Raw genomic sequence first — 25,651 nt, 5'->3', positions numbered from 1 at the left:
ACTGGGGGCATGATCTTTTCTTTTCTTTCTATTTGTGGTTTAGTTCCAATGATCTGAAGCAACCATATAAAGAGGGGTGTCCACTATAAGAGCCTCCATCTTCTATTAGATGGTCGTGTGTACCACAACTCCTTTTATATGGATATATTAGTGAGGTTGGTTCTTCTCCTTGCTTGTTTGAATGAATTCTCTATGCTACAATAACTATTGCTACTCATCTTGCTAAGTGAATGTATGGGCGACTGTGAGTATACCTAGCACATTTTTGTCTCAAGTTACGAACACAAGGTTCATGCAAGAAACGTTTTGGTCATCCTAGCAATTATTCTTTGATGCTTATGTTAACTTGCTACATTAAAAGGGACAAATATTCTAGTCATTCCAGCTTCTTGTGTCTCGAATGCTTACATTTAAATTACGACAAAACTAGAACATATGTCCTATTCATATTTCCATGATTGCAATGTCAATGGGAACTGTATGACTTATGGAATTTTTCTCTATGCTCAATGATGATAATTCTTGAAACTTGTTAACTAGACCTAGGGTTGCATTTAGTTTAAGATTGCATCTAGCATAAGATTGGATTGCATAGACACATGGTTCAATTGTAGATTTACTTACTTCCCTCATGATGAGAAATTCATGACTTCTTCAAAGTATCACATTTCTTCACAACTTTACAAATGATTGACTAATGACCCTCTTGGCTAAAGTGACTAGTCTAAATCCATTTTTGGGATTGAATTCAAAATCTTACACACTGAAACAACTCGAAATTGCATTTTAAATTTTTGGGACCAACACAATCGAATGCTTGTGTAGTCCATTTTTATGATATTTTCTAAATCTTGGAATCTTTTCAAATAACATTTTCTTTAAATTTTTCAAAAAAGTTCTTGAAAAAGTCAACTCTAGTCAAACTTTGGTCAAAATTGGTCCTTTCTATATTCTTCTTAACCTCAAATTTATTTAGTATCTCTTAACATGCTATGCTACATCAAATTTTTGGTGTGTCATCCTTCGATTTTGCTCCCAAGGGGTAAGGATGATTACATCATTGAATATGAATTTCAACTCAATCTGAATCTTATGTCCTCATTACTCGGGGCATCTTGATACTTGGGGCATCTCACTCCCTTCTATCTATCATCTACGTCAGCTTTTGATCAATTGGTCACACCTTATAACATTTCTGGTCAGAGTTCGATGAATAGGTATTGGGATGGTCCAAACCCTAAATGTTGTAAATCAAACCTCATTCTAGGGATGATTCTTTGACTCATGATTGGATTTTACTATCTTTTGTGGACCACTATTTAGGTGTTCTATCTGGACTCTGGAGGATTAAGCTTCATTTTGGAGATAATTCCAAATTCTTGGTAACAATTAAGCTTCAATCTAGAGATAATCCTAACTTTTCCTAAGGATTAAGTCTCATTCTAAGGATGATTCTATGAATCATCTTTAATCTTATCATCTTCTAATGGATAGGTATCACGACAACCTAAACCCTAACTCCTAAGAGTTGAGTCTCATTTTGGAAATAATTCTATGAAAATTGACAACCTCTGTGTTATCAACTTTGGTATCGAGCTGTTCTATCTAGATTCCCTAAGGTTAAGCTTCATTCTAGAGATAACCTTTAAAAGCTTATCAATTGGTCCCCTTATTATCAATTTTGGAACCAATCTCATTTCTTGATCTATATTTGATACTTCTAATTTCTTTGAATCAAACATGCTACTCGCACATTCATTCAAAGAGGGGCAAATGTAATACCCCAAAATTGGCACATTGCTCTATTAACCAACTTTGGTTTATTCAATTATTCTTAAGTCCTATCTTACTAGGCAATTCTAATTATGATAATCACTAGTTGACCCAAGTGTCAAATGTAGAAAACCCTAATCTACATTAATCACATTATTTATTTAATTCCTAAATTATCGACTCAAATTAGCTATATAAACCTATTGATTTAATTTAATTTAATTATGAGTGTTCTACTTTAATTAAATTAAAATTACCTCTTTAGCTAATATTAAAAGGAATTAAATACATTTAATTTAATAAGATATCTCCTCTTCTTAATTATTGAATTTAATTATTCAATTAATTAAAGTTATTCAGTTATGAGGTCATATTCTATTTTATTAAATCAAATATTCTCAAAAAGGGATTGACTTCTTTTATCACTCAAAAAGGAACCAGTTAACTACTTGTATCACTCAAGAAGGAACCAATTAACTTCTTTTATCACTCAAAAAAGAATCAATTAACTCCTTTTATCACTCAAAAAGGAACCAATTAGCTTCTTTTATCACTCTAAAAAGAACCAGTTAACTCCTTTCATCACTCAAAAATGAACTAGTTAAAACCTTTTATCACTCAAAAAGGACCCAGTTAACTCCTTTTATCACTTAAGGGCAACCAGTTAACTCCCTTTTTCATGAAGAAGTTTACTTTATGACTAGCTCTCATCATCAATCTTGATTGTTCATTTTGATTAATCTTGACTGTCGATCATCTCTTGGATTCTATAAAAGAAGCTCTCTATTCCTCATTATGGAGTTAGATAATTTTGGAATTTGCATTGAACTTAAGCTGGAATACTTGCTCATCTTGCTCACATTTTTATAGCTTTTATTTCTTGTATCATTATATCATCTAGATTTTAAAAATGCATTCATTCATTTAGCATAATATTCTCTTTTATTTTAGCTTAATATATGCATTACATATCGATTAATCTTGCATTCTCATATAGCTTAAGTAAATCCTTCATTCTAGATGTTTGTTTGCTAGCTTCTCATTCTGAGAGCAATAGCATAATCACTCCACTTAGAAGACAACAGATTGGCTTATTGAATTGTTTTGGATGGACAACCTCATGTTCATATTGGGATGATTTCACATATAATGATCATGTTGAAGTGTGTGTGAAGAGAGAGGCCCACATTTCATGCATATAGTATGTATTGTTAGAAATTCTTTAGAATAACTGAGAGGTGGAGGGAGTGGTGAATATATTATTCAAGGTCCAACTATCCAATTCAAATGTTTTCACAAAGTGTAGTGATCCCATTCAACCATTCATTCATCCAAGCTTTAACTTTCCTATTCAACAAGTTACTATAAATCAACATGCAAGCATAAAACATAAAAATATCAACACATAACATAGTGATTTACCTGGAAACCCAATTTGGGATAAAACATCAACAACATGCTACTCAATTTTGACTCTTCTGAAGTGATTCCCTATTAAAATCTTACAACACACTATTAGATGTGACCTTGTTAGTGAGTTTATCTATCTTGTTAGAAGTGGGCTTGGTTAAAGGACTTTAGAACATTCACTTGGAATGCCACCTTGTTAAAAGATTTACAAATAGCTATTAAACCATCCTAAGTCCATAGGATTTTTATATCTAATACAATTGCTAGAGATTATTAGAAAATCTTTGACCTAATTAGAACATACAAATTAACTTTCTGATCTTAGATCACTCTTCAACTCTTCACATTGTTTGGCCTTCAATCTCTGCAATTCTGTTAGCTTTCCCTCCTTTCAAGGTTTATCTCCTTGAGTCTTCATGCTCAATAACTTTTGCAATCATCTTTCTCTAACCACTTGTCAAAGTAGACCCTCTGTGCTCTTCCTTTTCCTAGATGCCTTCTCCTTAACACCCTTCTATTCACTTTACAATTTGGCACTTTAGTAGCAACACTTGCTTCTAGGTCTGTGACTCCTTAAATAGAAGTCTGGAACTTGGTTTTTTGACTCGATCCTTTTAATTTCAATTTGTATGAATTTGATAGGATTCATTATATCTAACCCATATTATGTTTCCTCTAGAAACTTCTTGAATAATCCTTTTGAATTCACCCAAAAATGGTTTACATAGAATTATATGCCACCAGCTCATCATAGTTATCCTCCACCTAGTTCACAAAATTCAAGGTAACAACTATGTTGGCTCAGATCTAGCGCATCTTTGATATTTCCAATAATGCAATAGCTCAACACTATTGAAATTCTAGTATTCAACACATACTATGTTATTTGGCACCTACTACATTTTATTGATGCTTGGCACCTAAAGTTCACTCAATATTTACTAAGATTTTCTAATGCTCGACACCTATTACTTTGCTCGGCACTTGAACTTCACTTGTCACCTAAAGTTTACTCAACTTACACTAGATTTTCTTTTTACTTAGCTCTAACTGAGAATCTGCTTGGCTTCAACTAGCTTGCTTAGCACCCAATAATGAACTTAGTTTAAGCTTTGCAGTCAACATTATTACAACTTATTCCTCTAATATTTCTAAGTGTGATCAACCTCTATATCTTCAATTATGTTATCAATACGTTATTTAACCATTGGCTTAACTAATCCTTTTACATCATTATAATACACTAACTCAACCTTTCCCTTAAGTACTCTTGTTACATCTTCTTGATCAAATCCTCTTCATCAATCAACTATGTAACAATACTTGGATCTTATAAGCAATTATCATTCCTACACATATTAGGTTTGACATTAATGACAAAACAATGATTGAAAAAATTATTTTAATAACAACCTCCCTCGTTCAATCAATCTTCTTCATCAATGATCTTTTAATTAGATTTTTAACATGTATATGTATGAATATGAATGCATATAGGTATCTATGTATATATTGTTAGATAAAATTAACTAATTATGTGTTGTCTCTAATGTTACACAAATGTCATAGCATTTATCAGTCAGTTCTTAATGAGCTCACATAGTTAGCAAGACAATTTTTCCTGTCTACCCAGCATTCTTAGAAATTACGCTATAGAGACAGTATCTACCAAGCTCACCTGGTGTCAAATGAAATTATGATAGAAACTAGTGTTAATTGAGTTCTCATGGTTAATGAAGAAAAGTTGGTTACAGTTAGTATTAACCAAGTTCACTCGGTTGCCAAAGGATTTTTCAAGTTCATAGTGTTAACCAAGCTTTTATTGGTTAACACAAGAAATTATTTCTAGACTATTTTTTATCGAGTTGGGTCATCTATCAAAGTATTTTGTTAATTTGGGATATGAGGTTTAATTATTTCAAGTATTCACTCCAGCCAACTATGATAATGATTATTGGTCTTTGTAATTCGTATTGAGTCAACTTCACAATATGAACAATATAAATATAAAGTCAAGTTGTTATTTTCAATAGTATGCAAGTGTATTGATTGATTGAAGGAAATTGTGTGAGAAAACTTGAAGGAAGGTCAGATATCCTTTTAGAGTAGAAAAGTAATATTTGATCAAGAAGGATCAAGATTTTGTGAACAAAACAAAGATCTAGATTCAGAAATTCAATTGCATCTCAAGTAGGTCATTTCATTGTTACTTTCTTACCATTGTAGTAGTGATCCAAAATCTCTTAACATAGTTGGTTTAATAGACAGTTGTAAATCCTCTAAAAAGGTGATAGTTCCATTGAATTATTTTGACACCTCTTACAAGGCCACTCCTTATAGGGTGATTAAATTCTCTAACAAGGTCACACCTAATAGTGTACTTTGTAACCTTTAACTAGGTTGGCTGGTAATAGGGCTCACTTCAAAAGAGTGAAAAATAGTAACTAGTTACATTGGTGGTTTTTCCCATATTGGGTTTCCACATTAAATCTGGTGTCTTTTGTGTTCATTTCTTTTCTCTTATATTTGTAAAGTATTATTATTGATGTTAGATCTACTAAAGTAAAACATACTCTGCATTTACTGAGTTAGAACATTTTTAGTATGTTTATGGAGTGATAGCAGTAATTAGTTTTGACAAGCATCTAAAGGATCTATGGATATATTTTTTGGTAACCGATTCACCCCCCATCCTCTCTCAATTACTCCATCTATATTTCTAATAACTGGTATCAAAGCTTTTGGGGCTTATAGGAAAGGTTTCAAGGACCTAAGCTAAACATCAGGATGTCTTACATGAGAGAAATTGGAAAGCTTAACAAAGACAACTTTTCAGCATGGCAAGGACTAGTGAGACTTCATCTGAATTCTATTAGTGATTTAGGATTGAAATACCTTGATGAAAAATACGTAACTCCTATTGGTACATTATCTATTCAAGATATTATTGAGAAAGAGAACCATAACACCATGATGATGGATATTGCATCTGCTTTTAGCTAAGATGAATTTGTTGAAGTCAAGGATTGAAAAAACACTTTTGAAATGTGGAATAAGCTAAAGGACATCTATGGTGATGATGAAAATGTGAAGAGAACCAAAGTAGAAAGTGTTGGATAGTTTGATCATGAAAATGTTGCCAATTATATAGAAAGAATCAAAGCCATTGGCAGTGCAATTAAAGCATTTGGACGAGAAATCAAGGAAGAAACTATTGTAATTAATGTTCTCAAAAACATTGCTTCCTATATATGTAATTAGAGTATCTACTATTCATGAAAGGAGGTGTGAGACATATCATAAGATAACTTTGGATACCTTAGTAGGAAGATTGATAGCTTTTGAGCTAGACAACTATGACAATTATGTTCCAGCTTAAAAGAATATTGAATCTACATTTGAGGCCAAGCTTTCACTTAAGGAGAAAGGCAAGAAACTAAAGGACATTCAGTCACAAAGTGAAGAAGAATTAGAGGAAAGTTATAATAATGATCTTGAATTTGTTGAAGCTTTACTTGCAAGGAAATATTCCAGAGGCAGAGGAAAATACAAAGGTAAAGTTCCCTTATTCTATTTTTCATGTGAAGAAGTTGGTCATATTGCTGTCAGGTGCCCAAACAAAGATAAGGATGAAAAGAAGAGTCACAACTACAAAGACAAAAAGGATTTCAAAGCTCATAAATCATACAAGGAAAAAGGTAAGAAAACTTTTTTTGTGGAGCTAAGGATTCTGATAATACTGAAAATGAAATAGTTTACATTGTTGTAAAAGATGAATATGATGATGATGGAGATAAGATGACACTTATCTCTCATGTTAGTAAAAATGATACATGGATCATAGATAGTGGATGTTCACATCATATGACTGGAGATTAAAAAAAGTTCAAACTTTTTGAACATTATGATGGACGAAGTGTAAGATTTTGAAACAATGAACCTTGTTGTATAAAGGGGAAAGGATGAATCACATTAACCAAAGAACTTGTATGTGACAATGCCTATTGGGTTGAAGGATTTAAACATAATTTTCTGAGTGTGGCACAACTAATCAACATTGGATCAAGGTAGAATTTATACATGATGGCAAGGCAAGATTTCTAGATGACAAAAGAAAACTAATTGGATCAGGTAAACAAACAAAACGTAACCTATTTTATCTTGATCTTGGTGATTGCTCATATTTTATTGCTTAAGTTGAAGAAAGGTGGTTATGGCATAGAAGGTTATGTCATGTGAATTTTTATAACATGGTAAAAATAAGAAAATTTAGGAAAGTAATAGGCATTCCTAGTCTGAAGAAACTAGATGTTGGTCTATGCAAGAACTATCAAATTGGCAAAATGGGAAAGACTAGTTTTAAAAGAAAAAACCATCAATCTAAAGATATCTTGGAAATTGTGCATACTAATTTGTGTGGACCTATTGGAGTGGAATTCTATAGTGGAGAAAAATTCTTTATTATTTTTGTTGATGACTATTATGTATTTAAAAGAGACGTTAGAAGCATTTGAGAAATTCAAATGGTATTTAGCAAGAGTAGAGAAAGAAATAGGGAAAAGAATCAAATGCTTAAGATCAAACAGAGGTGGTGAATTCATCTCCAATGAATTCAACAACTTTTGCATTGAAAGGGGAATGAAAAGAATTTTATCAGCCCCTAGAACTCCCGAGCAGAATGGGTTAGCTAAAAGGAGAAATAGATTCATCATAGATTATGCAAGGACTCTGATGATTTAAAAGAACATTGCTATCAAATACTACAGTGAAGCTATTAGCACTCTATTCCATACTTTGAATTGAGTTCAGTTGAAGAAGGATTCAGACAAGACTCCCTATGAACTATGGTATGGCTACAAACCCAATGTAAGTTACCTAAAAGTATTTGGAAATAAATGTTATATATTGAAAGATTCTAGAAAAGGAAAGTTTGGTGTAAAACGTGATGAAGGTATATTTCTAGGATACTCCAGCAAAAACAAGGCATATAAATGTTTAAATTTGTTTACTCAGAAAATCATAGAAAGTGCACATCATGTGAGAATTGATGAGTTTGTAGAAAAGGCTGAGGAAGAAAGTAAGAAAGAGCCAAAAGACTACAAAAGGTTTGTCTACTATGAATCTAACACTTTTCCAAGTATATTTGATAAGAAGGGGACTACATCTATCAAGCCTAGTGTAGTTACTAATTCAAAAATAGTTCAAATTGTGCTATAGGAATCCAAGTTATAGTCTAAACCTACCAAGCCAATGCCTACCAAGTTTGAAGGACCTGAGTCGTAGATATAACGACTTGAGTCTCAAGTTGAAATTCAAGAGGAAGACAAAGCAATTCATTGAAAAAGAAAGGAACCTATATTAGCCAAGTATGTCAGAAGGCATCATACACCTGATCAGATTATTGGAGATAAAATAGAAGGTACTATGACAAGAAGTAAGCTAAAAGGTACATGTTTACTTGCTAAATTTGAACCTAGAAGTGTTAAAGATGCATTGGAAAATGAAAGTTGGCTTGAGGCTATGAATAAAGAAATTGAAAAATAGAGAAGAAAAAAACATAGACTCTTGTACCTAGGCCCAAAGACAAAAATGTGATTGGCACAAAATGGGTATTCAAGAATAAGTTGAATGAAGACTGTAAGGTATCAAGAAACAAAGCTAGATTGGTATGTAAAGTCTACTCTCAAGAAGAAGAAATTGATTATGGTGAGACTTTTGCTCCTGTTACAAGACTAGAAGGTGTCAAGACCTTATTTTCATATCCAACACATAAAGGTTTAAGGTATATCAGATGGATGTTAAATTTGCATTCCTCAATGGTATTCTTGATGAAGAAGTCTACATAGAACAACTGAAAGGTTTTGTTGATCCAAATAAAAAGGGATATGGTTTGCAAGATACACAAAGCTTTGTATGGTCTAAAACAAGATCCTAGAGCATGGTATGAAATATTACATAACTACCTTATGTAAATTGGTTTTCAAAGAACTAATGATGACAATAGTTTGTACACCAAGGGCCAGATAACAAGATTGTATTGGCATAAATATTTGTGGATGGTACTTTATTTACAAGGAATGATGTTCTATGCAAATAATTTTTAGAGAAAATGAATAAAGACTTTGAAATGTCTCTGTTTGGTGACATTAAGTTCTTTGTTGGATTGCAGATACAATAGAATAGGAATGGGATCTACATCATTCAGTTTAAGTATATCAAGGAGATATTCAAGAAGTTTGGTATGGAAGATTCAAATCTAGTTGGAACCCCCATGTGTACTAGATTAAAGGTTACCAAAGATGATGACTCAAAAGAGGTGGATAAGACCTTGTATAGATCAATGATTAAAAAATTATAGTATGTAGTTCATACAAGACCTCATATTGCTCTTGCAATTGGTATAGTGGAAATATTCTCAACAAAACATAGAGAAAATCATATAATAGCAATCAAAAGAATCTTGAGATATTTGAAAGACATTGAAGACTATGGTTTATGGTATAAACATGGAGGAAATTTAGACCTAAAAGTGTTTACTGATGTTGATTGGGCAGGAAGTACTGATGATAGAGAAAGAACAAGTGGTGGAGCATTCTTTCTTGGTAAAAGATTGGTATCTTGGACAATCAAAAAGAAAAATTGCACATCCTAATCTACAACAAAAGCATAATATGTTGTAGCAATAGTGAATTTTTCTAATATTGTTTGGTTTAAATAGTTTTTCGAAGGTATGAAGGTTGAAATCAAGGAAGTAGTTGTCATGTTTTGTGATAATACAAGCGCAATTAACATATGAAAGAATCTAGTGATGCATTCCAAAACCAAGCATATTACTATAAAATATCATTTTGTTAGAGAACTGGTGTAGGAGAAAAAAATTATATTGGAATATGTCCATACAAAAGAATAGATTTTAGACATATTTACCCAACCATTACCTAAGGATGAATTCTTGTATCTAAGAGGTAAGTTAGGGGTGATTCCCCTATCCAAAGTTCACTAAGTAAAGCTTTTAGTGTTGTATCAATAGGAACCAAGTTGAAGTTCAATTAGTTGATGTAGCATAGTCAAAAGATAATTTTGCATATCAATCAGTATTCAAGGTACATTAATACTAATTTGGTATGTGTTTTCTTTGGCTTGTGTTGTTAAAAAGGCAGAAGTTTACTATTATATCTTTCTGAAATTTGTTTTGAGAAAGAAGCTATGAAATTCCTTTGTAGAGGGAGATTACTACATAAAAGAGAAGCTTGTGGTATAAAAATCTAAGAGGGAGAAAATTTCTATCAGAGAAAGTTTTTTTTCAAATTTCATTGTGCTATCACATGTTGTGTTGCCATCAATGCCAAAGAGGAAGATTGTTGGATTCAATTAACTAATTATGTGTTGTCTTTGATGTTAGAAAAATGTCATATCAGTTGTCACTTAGTTCTTACTGAGCTCACTTGGTCAGCAAGATAGTTTTTCTTGTCTAATAAGCATTCCTAGAAATTAGTCTACAGAAATAGTATCTACCAAGCTCACTTGGACATCAATGAAAATTATGGCAAAAAGTAGTGTTAACTAAGTTCTCATGGGTAATGAAGAAAAGTTGGTTAGATTTAGTATTAAAAAAGTTCACTCGATTGCCAAAGTATTTTGCAAGTTCACAGTGTTAACCAGGCTTCTATTGATTAACACAGGAAATCATTTCTGGACTAGTGTTTACTGAGCTAGGTTGGCTATTAAAGGAGTTTGTTGATTTGGGATATGAAGTTTAATTACTTCAAGTATTGACTCCAGCCAACTATGGTAATGATTATTGGTCATTTTAATTTGTATTGAGCCAACTTGATAATTTGAATGATATAAATATAAGGTCAAGTTGTGATTTTCAATAGTATGCAAGTGTCTTGATTGATTGAAGTAAAGTGTTTTAATGAACTAGAAGGATGGATAGATATCCTTGTGGAGAAACAAAGTAACATTTGATCAAGAAGGATCAAGATTTTGTGAACAAATCAAAGATCTAGATTCAGAAATTTAGTTGCATTTCAAGCAGGTCATTTCATTGTTACTTTCTTACCATTGTATCAGTGATCCAAAATCTCCTAATAGAGGTGGTTTAATAGCTAGTTGTAAATTCTCTAACAAGGTGATAGTTCCATTGAATTATTTTAAGACCTCTTACAAGGCCACTCTTTATAGGGTGATTAAATCCTCTAACATGGTCACACCTAATAGTGTGTTTTGTAACCTTTAACTAGGTTGGCTTCTAGCAGGGCTCACTTCAGAAGAGTGAAAAAAAAAACTAGTTACATTGGTGATTTTTCAAATATTAGGTTTCCATGTTAAATATGGTGTCTCATGTGTTCATTTATTTTTCCTTATGTTTGCAAAGTAGTATTATTGATGTTAGATCTACTAAAGTAAAACATATTTTGCATTTACCAAGTTACAACATTTTCAATAGGTTTATCGAGTGACAACAATAATTAGTTTTGATAGACATCTAAAGGTTCTGTGGATATATTTTGTGCTAACTGATTCACCACCCCCTCTCAGTTACCCCATCTATATTTTAAACATATGTATGTATGTATGTATGTATGTACATACTATATATATATATATAGACACACACACACACACACACACACACACACACACACACATAGAGATCTTGTGGATTATGGATTATAAATAAAAAATAAAAGGAAACATGACATTAATTTTTCCTCATTTATTTTGATTGATTTTTGAGTGTTTCATGTGAAAGAGGGTGGAGAGCTCTAAATTTTGGTGGAGATCAATGGAAGTATAGGATTTTGTTGTTGTTCCATTATGATCTTTGTGCCCTTTCTCTATCATTTTCTTTAAGGGGAGAAAAGGTACTTATGTAAATGCTCTATTTTTTTTCCCTTCTAAAAATGTATCTCTTTTTCATATATAATAGCTTTGGTTATCTTCAAGGATAATTGATTTTGATGATTTTATGCATATGTGTATGTATGTATGTATATCAGTTCAATATGTGAACTTCTTTACATGCATACATACACACTTGCATAGTACTTGTACTAAATTAAATTAATCATTCATTTCTTAAATTCACACAAGAAATTATCCTTCCATTGAATCAATATTATTCATACCAAACTAAGTATGCATAAATTTGTACTTATAGATTATATTATCTCTTAGTAATTTAGTAAAGATCTTGTGCATAATATCATCTAGGTAATGATCAGATGCTTTCACATTAAGTTATACTAGGATCGAGTAAATGATCTATTTATGTTACTTCATACTTGTTTAATTGAACATTTTGTTTAACATAATTAGTAATACTAGAATTATATACCTACAACTAGTAATCTAGTTTTTATTTAATCATATACATTTTTCATGCCCTAGATTAGCTAGGCAAAACGCAACCAACAATTTTATTTAATTTTTTTTAATATATATTTTTCTTTTGAAATATAGGTGTACATCTGAAATACATAGCCATTAGCAAAGGTTAAGAAAATATTGTGACTCTGATAGGAATGAAGATAAATGCAAATTTTCCAATTATTATTCCTCCTTAACCAACACAACTTTCCATCTCACTATAACATATGTTCATGCAATAATAACTTATTTAAAATTGATATTCTATTCCTAAATCATTAGTGCATTTCAAGGTAAGGGACATTATGTGAAGCAAACCATTATCTCCTAAGCTCTAATAACCTTTGTCATGAAATTCTTACTGTTGTTGTATATCCCCTAAAGTAACTACGTCCTTCCAATCATATCTTGAATTTTAATAAATTTTACATCTTACTAGTATGGGTCCTTTACTAGTTTTCTTTCCATTCTCATTCAATTATATTAATTGGCTTACTAGCTTATTTCAATTTGAACAACCCTCCTACAAGTTTGCTAGTGAAAAAGATAGGTTGAGTTTTATATACTCTGAATGTATATAATCAGATTATGTTTTATTGACAAGCATGTTTGCAATTTAATTCAAGAAAATGTATAGCAACAATATAAATATAAATATATTATGATTAATTATATGTTGACCATAACTAACAATTAATTTTTTTATTTTTCTTTTACAATCTATCTTTCTTCTATTTCTAACTCGTAACTTTCTAATCTTCCCATTCACACACTCCCTCTTGTGACCTTACCTTAAGTATTAATAAAAAAAAAAACCATTTTCAAGGAAGAAAAACTTTACATAAAATACTCAAAACAAATAAATAAAATCTCTCTCTTTTAACATTACCTACTACCTATAATGCCTACCCACTACCATAGCACTAACCACAAATAAATACCACCAATAAAAAAAAAAACCTACCATCTTATAACATCCACATGCCAACTACACATGTGAATTTCTCCAGCATTCCTAGGGTTGCGTGTTCCACATACTTTTTGCAAGGTTGTGAAATTACCCAACCTCCAATCTAGTGCGAAGTTATATTTCCATCTTGTCTTTTACCAAGGTGCCTAGGGTGTTGGGTAGCACTCTCCCCCATGTCCAAGGTGGAAGCACCAAGAAGGCAACGGCTACAGGGTAAACTATTTTGTTTACCCCAGCCGCTAGCCCTAGCCTGTACCTTGCGGTGTACCTTGCCCTCCTATCAGTGAAATGTTTGACTGAGTCTGACCGTGATTTTCCCATCTACGACCCTGCACGTGATCTGATCTGCCGATCTCACGTCACCGTAGTCCAAGCATCACACTAGTGAAATACAATAACAATGTCCTACCCCACAATTTGGATGCTAATTGGTGAAATGAACCCCCATATTTAGGCATTTTTGGTCAAAGTGGGAAATATTTTTTGTGGTGGAAAGTATAGTAGCTTTTTAAAATTATACACTAAGGATAAATTAAGTGAACTTTTAAAAGTGAAATTAATCTTATAAATGTTAGATTAATTTTTAAATTTTGAACTAGTTTTAAATTGACTTAATATATATTTTTTCAAACTTTCATATTACATTTGAGATCATTTAACTATACTCAATTTTATAATTATAAAGCATTAAAGATCAATCGTATTTACTAAAGAGACATTTTAAATATTTAGATTGGATTACATTAAAATACATATTTTTACATACAATTTTATAATATTTTTATAATTAATTCTTACAACTAAATTTCTAGAGCTTTATCTAAATGAACATTGTAAAGTAGAAAAAGAAGAAGACAATTTATCAAATAAGGTGTGGTTAATCTAAACAAAATAGTTTACCCTTTAGCCGTTGCCCACCAAGAATGGGCCCCTGAATAGGAGTGTCCTTTTCTGACTACACTCCAACTTTCTAGACCTTGGAAGTATGCTAGGTGAAAAGGTCAACATATGAATTTTAAATCATGGGTCTCACTCAAGGCTGTATTATTCAAGGTGAGGTACATGTCAACCCTAAAGTGCTCAAATATTGTAGAAAAGCATAGGCGATAAGTTTTGGCAGAATCAATTGTCGCCCCGCCCACCCCCCCCCCGCCCTATAAAGTAGGTCCCATCCATTTTATTTTGTTTTTGTTTTTTTTTTTAATCTCCTTGGGGATACATGGTGCCACACTTTGATTTTGATTAATATAGGGATGCACTACGAAGATAGTTAATATATGTTATTTTTATTTTTATTAGGTATCCATTATTCTGTTATTTTATTTATTTCTCTTTGTTGCCTATCATGTCTCATCCTTTGTATATGAATATGAGTCACTGTAAATGTGATGATTTTATTAAGGGCTTGAGTGTCTAACTAGTATTAGTCATACTACATCAATTTTTAATTTTTTTTACAACTTGTAGGTCCAAGTAGGAGTTCAAGTACATGTTCAGTATTATTATATTAGTTTGTATTCTTGGGGCTTTATTTTCTTTCTCCCATACATTTTCCAGAGGAAAATGTGAGTCTACAACAAGTTACTCTTCTCAACTAACCCCTTTTATATTTGAGTTGGTTTGTTCTACCATAAAAATTCTAAGTGGACATATTTTTGATAGGATGGTATTATCTACTTAGTAAATTTATTTGAACTTCAACAATTCAAATGAATAAATGATTATACATATACATTTAATTTTCAAGCAAGACGATTTTCTTCTAAGCTATAAATGTGCAACATACAACTTTTCCATGCAACTTATACATTTGAATCTTACCGACTATACTTATAACAATCTCCTACATGTCACTTATAAAACTCATACCTACAAATACATCTCAGAGAAGTATTGTCTACAATCTTACTTCATAAGACATGAACTTTAACATGAAGGTTTTCATTATAAGTAAAAATATAAGCATACAACCTTTTCAACCTTTCTTCCACAATTTTCAAATGATAACAATGATAACAAAATATTCTACATCTCATGCTATCTCTTTCATAACTCATAAAACTTCAAATGATCATTTCTTTATAAGGAACATATATGTACAACATTCCCAAATTTATCCCTCTACATATTCACATGGTAACAATTGCACAATCTCTTTAGATCACAATGGGACAATACAAGAGACTTTCAAAATCATGAATATTGAGAACATGAAACATTGAGCCTTTTTAAACATTTGGATCTTCTCCACTTTGACAAGGGTGAAACCCTGCTACTTCATAGCATACATCTTCACAAAACTTGCACATAACACACACAAATAGGAACCATGGAGGCTCACCTCCCAACCTAGGCTTCTTTAAAGCCACCCACCGAGCAGGGAAAACAAGGACCAAACAGGTTACACACATACATCACAAAATTTTGCATGAATACACAACACAAACACAATCAACACCCTTCCATGGCTTGCACAATGATTCACCATTGGAATCATAAAATTTTGGGTGAAGGTGGGCTCTTCAAAGAGGAGAAATTCTATCAACATAAATATCATATTGCCAATGCATTTTGCCTCTCAAGGCCACCACAACATAAACAACATATAGCCACTATATTGCCTCTTAAGGCCTTCAAAACAACCATCTTCTCCTCATCCACCAAACCTCCTTGTACCTCCCAAACAACAAGATTCATGGCCATGATGGAGCCCATGATCCATAATAATAACAAACCTCATCATGAGGTAAAAAAAAATTCTTTTCTCACCTGCAATGTCAAGCCCAACTTGTGCCCTTCACCTAAGGCTTCTCTACCCTCCCAAGGGTGAGTGAAACCTTCACACCCATAATCACAATCAACACTCACATTCGAACAAGAAACAACAACAAAAAAAATGAAGAACAACAAAACAAAACCAAGAAAGGATCTCCAAAAGCACAAAACACATTTACTTCTTCCCAACACAATGACAAGCTCATAACACAATATTGACAATGCAATGCACACTCCATTGATAACTTTTTACAATTGCAAATTTTCTTATCCATACTAAAGAAAAGGAATAAAAGAACATGCTTAATTCACCAACCTTAGTCCAAGCTAGGGTAAGGATAGTTGTAGAAGAGCTCCCTTAATCTCCCTCCAAAACTTAGTTTTCTCTAAAATTAGAGAGTGGGTGAGCAACCCATTAACTTGTCACTCCCCCCCTAAAAGACTCTCCACTAACCATTTTTAGTAAGAACACCAAGCCTCCCTTTCTTACATTGTTGCTCCTCCAAAATAAGAAGGTTAACCAAGTTGGGTTGTGAGGGTTCTATCATGGAAAACTCCCAATTTCGAATTGGTCTAAGTTAGCTTTGTTTAAGGGGTTCCCAAAACTAGGAAAACATTAAAATAATTAAATTTAGGCCCCTAACCTACTGAACTACCATTAAGGTGGATTTTAAACACTAAAATAACACCATAGGATCCCATTTAGACCCCTAAAACTCCTTGTCAAGTTTGAATTCGAATTCCTAGATGATGTGACCCAACCAAACACTCTCTCCCAAATGGGAGTACTTAAGAATTAATTTGAAAAGAAGGAAGAGGACCAAGATTGTGTAACCTTGAGACCAATACTATAGGTGACATGTCATCAACAGATAGACTATACAAGTGTGAAGTGACACACATAAAAAGAAATACATTACATTTTCCTTGACATGCCCTTAATGCATCTAGGTTATGATTAAACATATTCACAAGAAAGAAATCATGCAGTTACAAAGAAAATTACTTTCACAATGAGTCTTTTTAATATTCCAAAGATTTGCCTTGATTAAACTATGTCACAAGGTTTGGAGCTTGTTTCCCCCAAGAATTCCCATGGTTCCACTTCCTGCACAATAAACTCAAGCATCAATAGTCCAAGGAGTCATATAACATGTATAATGTATAAGTGTATAGTGATAGTCATAATTCAGGTAAATTTTCCTATTTAAGTCATCCAAGATGTTAGAATAAGAAATTTGCATAACATAAGCCATCAAATTAACATCTATGTGCATATCAAAATCAATTAATCATTTACTAGTGTATCACAAATCATCATAATCGCTTCTCTCAATACCATAATCATTCATCTCATAAAGCATCATAACCAAATTGTCATCTATCCATAATCAACTCAACATTTAGCATCACATCAAAATTCTAATAATATCAATGCATAATATTGCATCCATATATTTTCAACCATTTCCTACACAATAGTAGGTTCTAAGTGCATATGATAATGTAAACCACTACTACTAAGTATCAAAATGTTTAAATAAAATAATCCATAGTCCATCAAGTCTCAAATAACTATCAAAATATCTAGATCCTAAATATCCAAAATGTAAATAAAATATCCATGCTAGGACATGTTGGGGTGGGGCCTCACAATATTTAAGATTATTACTTTTCTTAAAATTTGTCTTTATATTTGTTATCACTAAAACACAAATATAGATCTCTGATAGTTATCTTTTTTAATTTCAAGATCTTCATATTTAGCATGATCATTTTCTACTACTAGTTAGTGGAATAGCCACAATGTGGAGCCACATAGCTCATGGATTTTTCCACCAAATTATATTTTTGTCCTCCAAAAATATTATAAGGGAATATTTTTCTAATTTTCCATACATTTAATAAGTTTTTGCCTTTTTTATCTTTCAAAGTACTTTTCTATTCTAATATAGAGACATATATCATAAGGATGAACATGCTAATTTTGATCATCCCACTTTCAAATATTATTCCCCTATCAAATTAATAGAACTACTTGCAACTAACACCCTAATTTTCTATAACATACAATATTATCCATTCACATAAGCATCTTCCTCCTTTTTGGGTTTTGAACCTCATTGAACATATTTCAAAATGGTTCCATTAGTTCAAGGAGGTTCATATGTTTGATAAGTTTAGTATCCTAGCTAGTTTAGTGGTTTCAATGTTTAGAAGGCTCTTGGCATGGATCAGAGCACAAAGATTCCAAGACTCTGTAATTTATATTCAATGGTTCATATAAGTATGTGCAGATAACTTCAGATGTCTCCAAAAAAAATTAGGTGCATTTTGGTTCATAATAGTCCATGGACCACAAATCAAAATCAAAGTTCACATTTCAAAGGCCAAAAGTTCTAAAAATGAAACTTGTGATTGAAAGTCTCAATTCATCAATATGAATGTATAGTTCAAGGGTTCACATTTGAAAATTCCTAGTTGCCCATACTATTTTAGAAGACCAAGTCTGGTGATTTGTATGTAGCAATCATGATATAGAAATTCAATATGGAGGAAGATATATTGGCATCACAAACAAATGATCCCATATTGATAAATAACATCTAATCTTTTGTAAGTCTCTATCCTCTAAAGTTCAAATACACGGAGCCGCTATCATCATGAGTAGACTCATTATCCTAAGATGAATTCAATCAAAGCTATTCATACCAAACTAAGTATGCATAAAACTTCTCTTAAAGATTATATTATCTCTTGGTGATTGAGTCAGGATCCAATATAGTTTTCCAAGGTGATAAAATTGAATATGTATATACACATATTGAATACACACACACACACACATATACAGATACATAAATACATACATAGACACACACACATATCTATGTGTATATATGTATATATAAGGATTATATTATCTCTTGGTGATTGACTAAAGATCAAGTATAGTTTTTCAAGGTGATAATATTATATATGTAGATGTATGTATGTGTGTATTTATGTATGTAAGTATATATGTATGTACATATGTATGTATATATGTATCTAGCCATCTCAATATTAGGGTCTTGTGATGTTTGTATATATATATACACATGTGTGTGTGTCTATGTAGGTATAGATACACATACATATACATACAGAGAAGTTTTTTATAATTGCCTACTTGATGGGGACACAACCCAAGAACAAAATGGACACAACAGAAAGGGAAATTGTATTAACTAAGAAAATAAAAAAGTACAAATACTAAAGAGAAAATAAACTTCAAGACATGCCCTAAGGGCTTACAATAGCATAAATCTGGAGATAATTTCTCCTTTTAGTACCTCCTCTCAAACTCCACTCCGAACTGCCTTTTACAATGCCAGAAATCTCCTTAAATAGACCACGAAGGGTTAAGGACTAGGAGTACATTCTAGAAAGTGATAGTAGGCATCCACCAAAAAAATAGAAGGTTCCAGAAGCTGCATTGGAAGTCGGTGCAAATCTAGAAGAATCCAGAAATGGTAACCAAACTTTTGGGAGGCATAACTTTTGAACTGTAGCTCTGATTGACGAATCGTTTACATTTTTGAAAAGCTCTCGAAGCGCTCTATAGCCCTATGGACAAGCTTTTCTTTTCCCCCATTTTTTGACCCTTTTTGAGGTCATTTAATGCCCCTAACTTGACTTTGAAGCATTCTTAGGAGGTCTCCAAAACTCAAAAAATTGCAATAACTTTCAAACTGTGGGCCTTTTGACCTGATTCTTTTTTTGGAATGCTCAAAATCATAATTACATTCATCTGGCCAATTTGCACCTTCTAGGTCACCAAAATGATGGCCAAATTGCATGCTCCTATTTTTTTGAGATTTTTTAACACACTGATACTGGAATTGTGAGAGTTGGAACCTTTATTTTGCCCAAAAGGGTATCCAAAAATGTAAAGACATGAAATAGAAACTAAGTCTAAGTACATTTTTTTGGGTGACACAGGATTGCCCTTATACCTCTGGATGCTCCTGCATCAGACACCCAGGGTAGATTGAAAAGTGACCCTGTCACTTTATGAATGGTAGAGGAAATCCCAAATGGAAAACCTTAGCTGCTGAAATCCAAGTTGAGTCCTCGATTGGTCATCCTTTCCACTTCACCAAATACTCTTCATACTACCTATTTCAAGTACTCCTACGCACATGATGATCGAGCATGTCTTCTATCTCCTCCTTCTTTGAAGCAGGAATCAGACATGGCTCTAACACTAGCTCCTCATCTGCACCATCATCATGATACTCTATTAAATTTGCAATGTGGAAAATGGGAGAAATCTGAATACCATCTGGCAGCTCCACTTCATATGCATTTCCTGAGTCATGTTTCTTCAAAATTTTGCAAGGGCCAAATTTCTTCATTTTCAGCTTGTTGTAAGTACTGGATGGAAATATTTCTTTTCGTAAGTGCACCATGACTAAATCTCCTACTTGGAATTCCTTATGTCTTCTCCTTTGATCAGCCCTAGCTTTATACTCTTGATTCATCTTGGTAATGTGTGCTTGAACCTCCTCATGTAGATGCTCTATATGTTCAACAAATTCCTCAGCTTCAGCACTTGTCCTCTCCCCTTGTTCTATCTTCCTTAGCTCTAGTGCAGTCCTTGGGCTACTCCCATTTACAATTTGGAATGGTGATTTTCTAGTACTCCTATTTATAGAGTTATTATAAGAAAACTCTGCCTGTGGTAGAATCAAATCCCATCCCTTGGGCTTATCCCCAACTAAACATCTCAGCAAATTGCCCAAACTTCTATTTATCACTTCTGTTTGCCCGTCAATTTTTGGGTGATGCGTGGAACTGAATTTCAAGTCTGTTCTCAACATTTTCCACAATGTCCTACAAAAATACCCCACAAATTTAGTATCTCTATCAAAAACTATGCTCCTTGGAAGACCATGTAGTCTTACCACCTCTTTGAAAAAAAAGTCTACAATATGGACATCATCATGAGTTTTGTGGCACAGAATGAAATATGCCATTTTGGAGAACCTATCAACCACCACGAATACTGAGTCATTACCCCTTTGTGTCCTCGGCAATCCAAGAACAAAATCCATACTTCTGTCCTCCCATGGCCTTGATGGAACATGCAATGGCTGATATAGGCTAATATTGTGACTAAACCCCTTAGAAACTTGACAAACCTGGCAACTCTGTAAAAACTTCTTCACATCTTGTGAAATTTGAGGCAAAAAATAATGTTCTCTAAGAATGGCAATGATCTTATCTCGACCAAAATGTCCTGCCATCCCTCCACTGTGTTTTTCCTTAATCAGATTTTCCCTCATGGAACTTCTTGGAATGCACAATTGACAACCTTTGAACAACATGTCATCCTGTATCAAATAGTCTAACCACTTGGTTCTATCTACAGCAACAGGTTCTTTACAAGATTCCCATGCTTCAACAAAATTAGGATCCTCGGGGTATAAATTCTTGAGTTCATCAAACCCAACTACTTCAATTTGCATTATTGTAAGCAACAATTGTCTCCTACTTAGTGCATCTGCAACCCTATTAGATTTTCCACTTCTATGCTTCAACACAAATGTATAGCTCTGCAAGAACTCTGCCAACTTCATATGCCTTTCATTCAATTTACCTTGGCTATTTAGGTACTGTAATGCCTGATGATCAGTATACAAAACAAATTCTTTTGGTAATAAACAATGCCTCCGTTTCTTTAAGGCCTGAACTATTGCATAGAACTCTTGATCATAAACATAATACTTCTTTGCATCATTCAATTTTTCACTAAAATATGCAATAGGCTTACCTTCTTGGCTTAATACAGCCCCAATAGTGCTGCCACTAGCATCGCAATCCACTTGGAACACTTTTCTAAAATTTGGAAGTGCCAACACAAGTTGTTCTGTTACCTTCTTCTTCAGCAATTTAAAACTTCTTGCAGCTGCTGCAGTCCATTTGAACTGTTTTCTATCCCCTCTTATTGTATCAGTTAGGGGTGCACATATGCCACTGAAATTCTTAATAAACTTCTTGTAAAAACTAACCAGACCATGAAATGATCTTACCTCAGTAGTAGACCTTGGAGTAGGCCATGCCAAGATGGCTTTTACCTTTTCTGGATCCATTTTAAGACCTTCAAGTGATATAACAAACCCCAAATAGACTAACTCCCTTTTTGCAAAGTTACACTTCTTCAGATTAATTAACAATTTCTCTTCCCTTAGCCTTTCAAGGACACTACGAATATGCAATAAATGTTCTTCCAAAGTCTTGCTGAAAATTAAAATATCATCCAAATAAACAATAAAAATTTTTCCCAAGAACTTCTTAAGTACCTCATTCATGAGCTACATGAAGGTGCTTGGGGTGTTCGTCAATCCAAAGGGCATGACTAACCACTCATAAAGACCCTCCTTGGTCTTGAAGGTTGTTTTCCACTCATCTCCTTCTCGAATTTGTATCTGGTGATAACCACTCTTCAGATCTATCTTTGTGAAGTATTGAGCTCCACTCAAGCAGTCCATTATATCATCCATCCTTGGCAAAGGAAATCAATACTTGATGGTGATCCTATTTATAGCTTGAGAATCTGTGCACATCCTCCACTCTCCATCCTTCTTTGGTGTGAGTACTATTGGTACTGCACATGGACTCAAGCTCTCTTGAATCAAGCCCTTCCTCAACAACTCTTGAACCTATCTATTTATCTCCTTTGTTTCAGTAGGAGTCATCCTGTGAGTAGCCTTGTTAGGCAAACTAGCTCCCGGAATCAGATCTATCTGATGACTAATTTTCCTTACTGGTGGCAATCCATCTGGAACATTATCAAAGATAATATCTCCAAAATCCTCTAGTAAGTCTGAAACTTCAAGTGGTATTTCACTACTACCTTCTTTATCTTCCCTAGGAATCAAAGCATAGCACATATGCTGATGTTGCATACCATCCAAAAACTTTCTTTCATCAACAAGACAAATCCTATGACTGCTACATACCTTTTCACCTTCCCTTTTCATGGGCTTCAATTTGTGGCAAACTCCATCCTTTGTCAGAGAGTATGTGTTTGCATGTACATCATGCACTACATGTCTATCAAACTGCCATGGTCTACCCAATAATAGATGGCAAACATCCATCAAAATAACATCATAGAGAACTTCATCATGGTAACTCCCAATTTTGAATTTTACTAAACATTGTTCACTTACTAGGACCTTATGATCATCTTTTACCCAAGAAATCTGATAGGGCTGGGGAAGTTTCTCCCTCTTGAGCTTCAGCTTAGAGACCATCTCTTCTGATACCAAGTTATCAGTGCTACCACCATCAATGATAACATCACAACATTTATCCTCACACTTGCATCTGGTACGGAAAAAACTCCTCCATTATCCTAGTTCAATCTCACCACTTAGTAGGACTCTTTCATTTACCAAGGTCTCTCCTCTTTTTGCATCCTCTGAATGTGATGATTGTGCATCCTCATCCACATGAGCAACCCTAGCTTCGCCCTCATCTCTCCTATCTGTCCTTCCTTGTCGTTGAGGGCATTCAAAGGCACGATGACCTTCTTCATTGCAATGGAAATAGGTACCATGGAAGCCTCCTCTTCCTTGTCCATGTCCTCTACCTCTTCCTCTTTGATTTCCAAAGTCTTGGTCATGGGAGCGGTTGAAACCTCATTCCTCTGGTTCCTGCTAGTACCCTCATCTTCATTTTTCTTTTGGGTTTCATTGCAGCCTCTAGATGACCTACCACTTCCCCTTCCTCCTTGACCGCGCCCTCTTTTTCTTCCTTCAAACCTTTTATTTAGCTTCTCTTCAACTCATAGGGCAAACTGGTATGCCTCTTCAATGGTGGTCAGTCTTACCAGACTTAATTCTTCCTAGATGCTAGGTCGCAACCCACTGATATAACGAGCAACCTTCTCCTTATTTGCTTCTACATGCCCCGCTCTAATCAAGAGTTGGTAAAATTCCTCTGTATATTCTTGGACCAATCTTCCTTCTTGCTTTAACCCATGCATCTTCTTAAACAAATCAAGCTCATAGTCCACAGGAATGAACTGCTTCTTCAATTTGTCCACCATGCGATCCCATCTTGTGATCTTCTCCTTTCCTCTTCTATTTCTTTCCAATTGAACCTCTTGCCACCAAATTTTGGCATGGCCTTTCAATTTGGCCTTTGCAAACTTAACCCTATCTGGGTCCCTGACATCCTCATACTCAAAGTATTCTTCCAGTTCATTGATCCAATCGATCAACTCATCTCATTTCAGATTTCCTGAAAAATGCACCCACTTCAATTGTGGGTCTTTTCCCAAACTTAGTAAGGGCCCTAAAAAGCCTTTCCTCTACAGGATTCAGAACTTCCCTATCAAGTTCTGCTTCTGGTCCCATTTCTTCTTCTTCATTGTCATCCTCACTGTCGTCACCTGCGACAACATTTGCTCCTCTACGGAGCTCCTCTTGCAATGCTTGTACCTGCCTTTGGAGGGCTCTAACCTCCTTAGGATTAATAGCTCTGGCCCTTCCGCCACACTCTCTTCATGGAGGAATCTTCTAACTCGAACCCACAACCACACAATCCTGGTGCAAACTGCCTCACAGTCGGCGCTATGTCTACACACTCAGGAAAACCAGCTCTGATACCACTTGATGGGGCACAACCCAAGAACAAAATGGACACAACAGAAAGGGAAATTGTATTAACTAAGAAAATAAAGAATTACAAATAATACAGAGAAAATAAACTTCAAGACACGCCCTAAGGGCTTACAATAGCATAAATCTGGAGATAATTTCTCCTTTTAGTACCTCCTCTCAAACTCCACTCCGAACTGCCTTTTACAATGCCAGAAATCTCCTTAAATAGACCCTAAAGGATTAAGGACTAGGAGTACATTCTAGAAAGTGCTAGTAGGCATCCACCAAAAAAATAGAAGGTTCCAGAAGCTGCATTGGAAGTCGGTGCAAATCTAGAAGAATCCAGAAATGGTAATCGAACTTCTGGGAGGCATAGCTTTTGAACCATAGCTCTGATTGACGAACTGTTTATATTTTTGAAAAGCTCTTGAAGCACTCTATAGCCCTATGGACAAGCTTTTCTTGTGCCCAATTTTTTGACCCTTTTTGAGGTCATTTAATGCCCCTAACTTGACTTTGAGGCATTCTTAGGAGGTCTCCAAAACTCAAAAAACTGTAATAACTTTCAAACCATGGGGCCTTTTGACCTGATTCTTTTTCTGGAATGCTCAAAATCACAATTACATTCATCTGTCCAATTCACACCTTCTAGGTCACCAAAATGATGGCCAAATTGCATGCTCCTATTTTT

The sequence above is a fragment of the Cupressus sempervirens genome, chromosome 7 (assembly GCF_028749045.1).
Source record: "Cupressus sempervirens isolate cs-2001-9-10 chromosome 7, ASM2874904v1, whole genome shotgun sequence".
Classification (NCBI taxonomy): domain Eukaryota; kingdom Viridiplantae; phylum Streptophyta; class Pinopsida; order Cupressales; family Cupressaceae; genus Cupressus; species Cupressus sempervirens.
Note: the sequence above shows the minus strand (reverse complement) of the source record.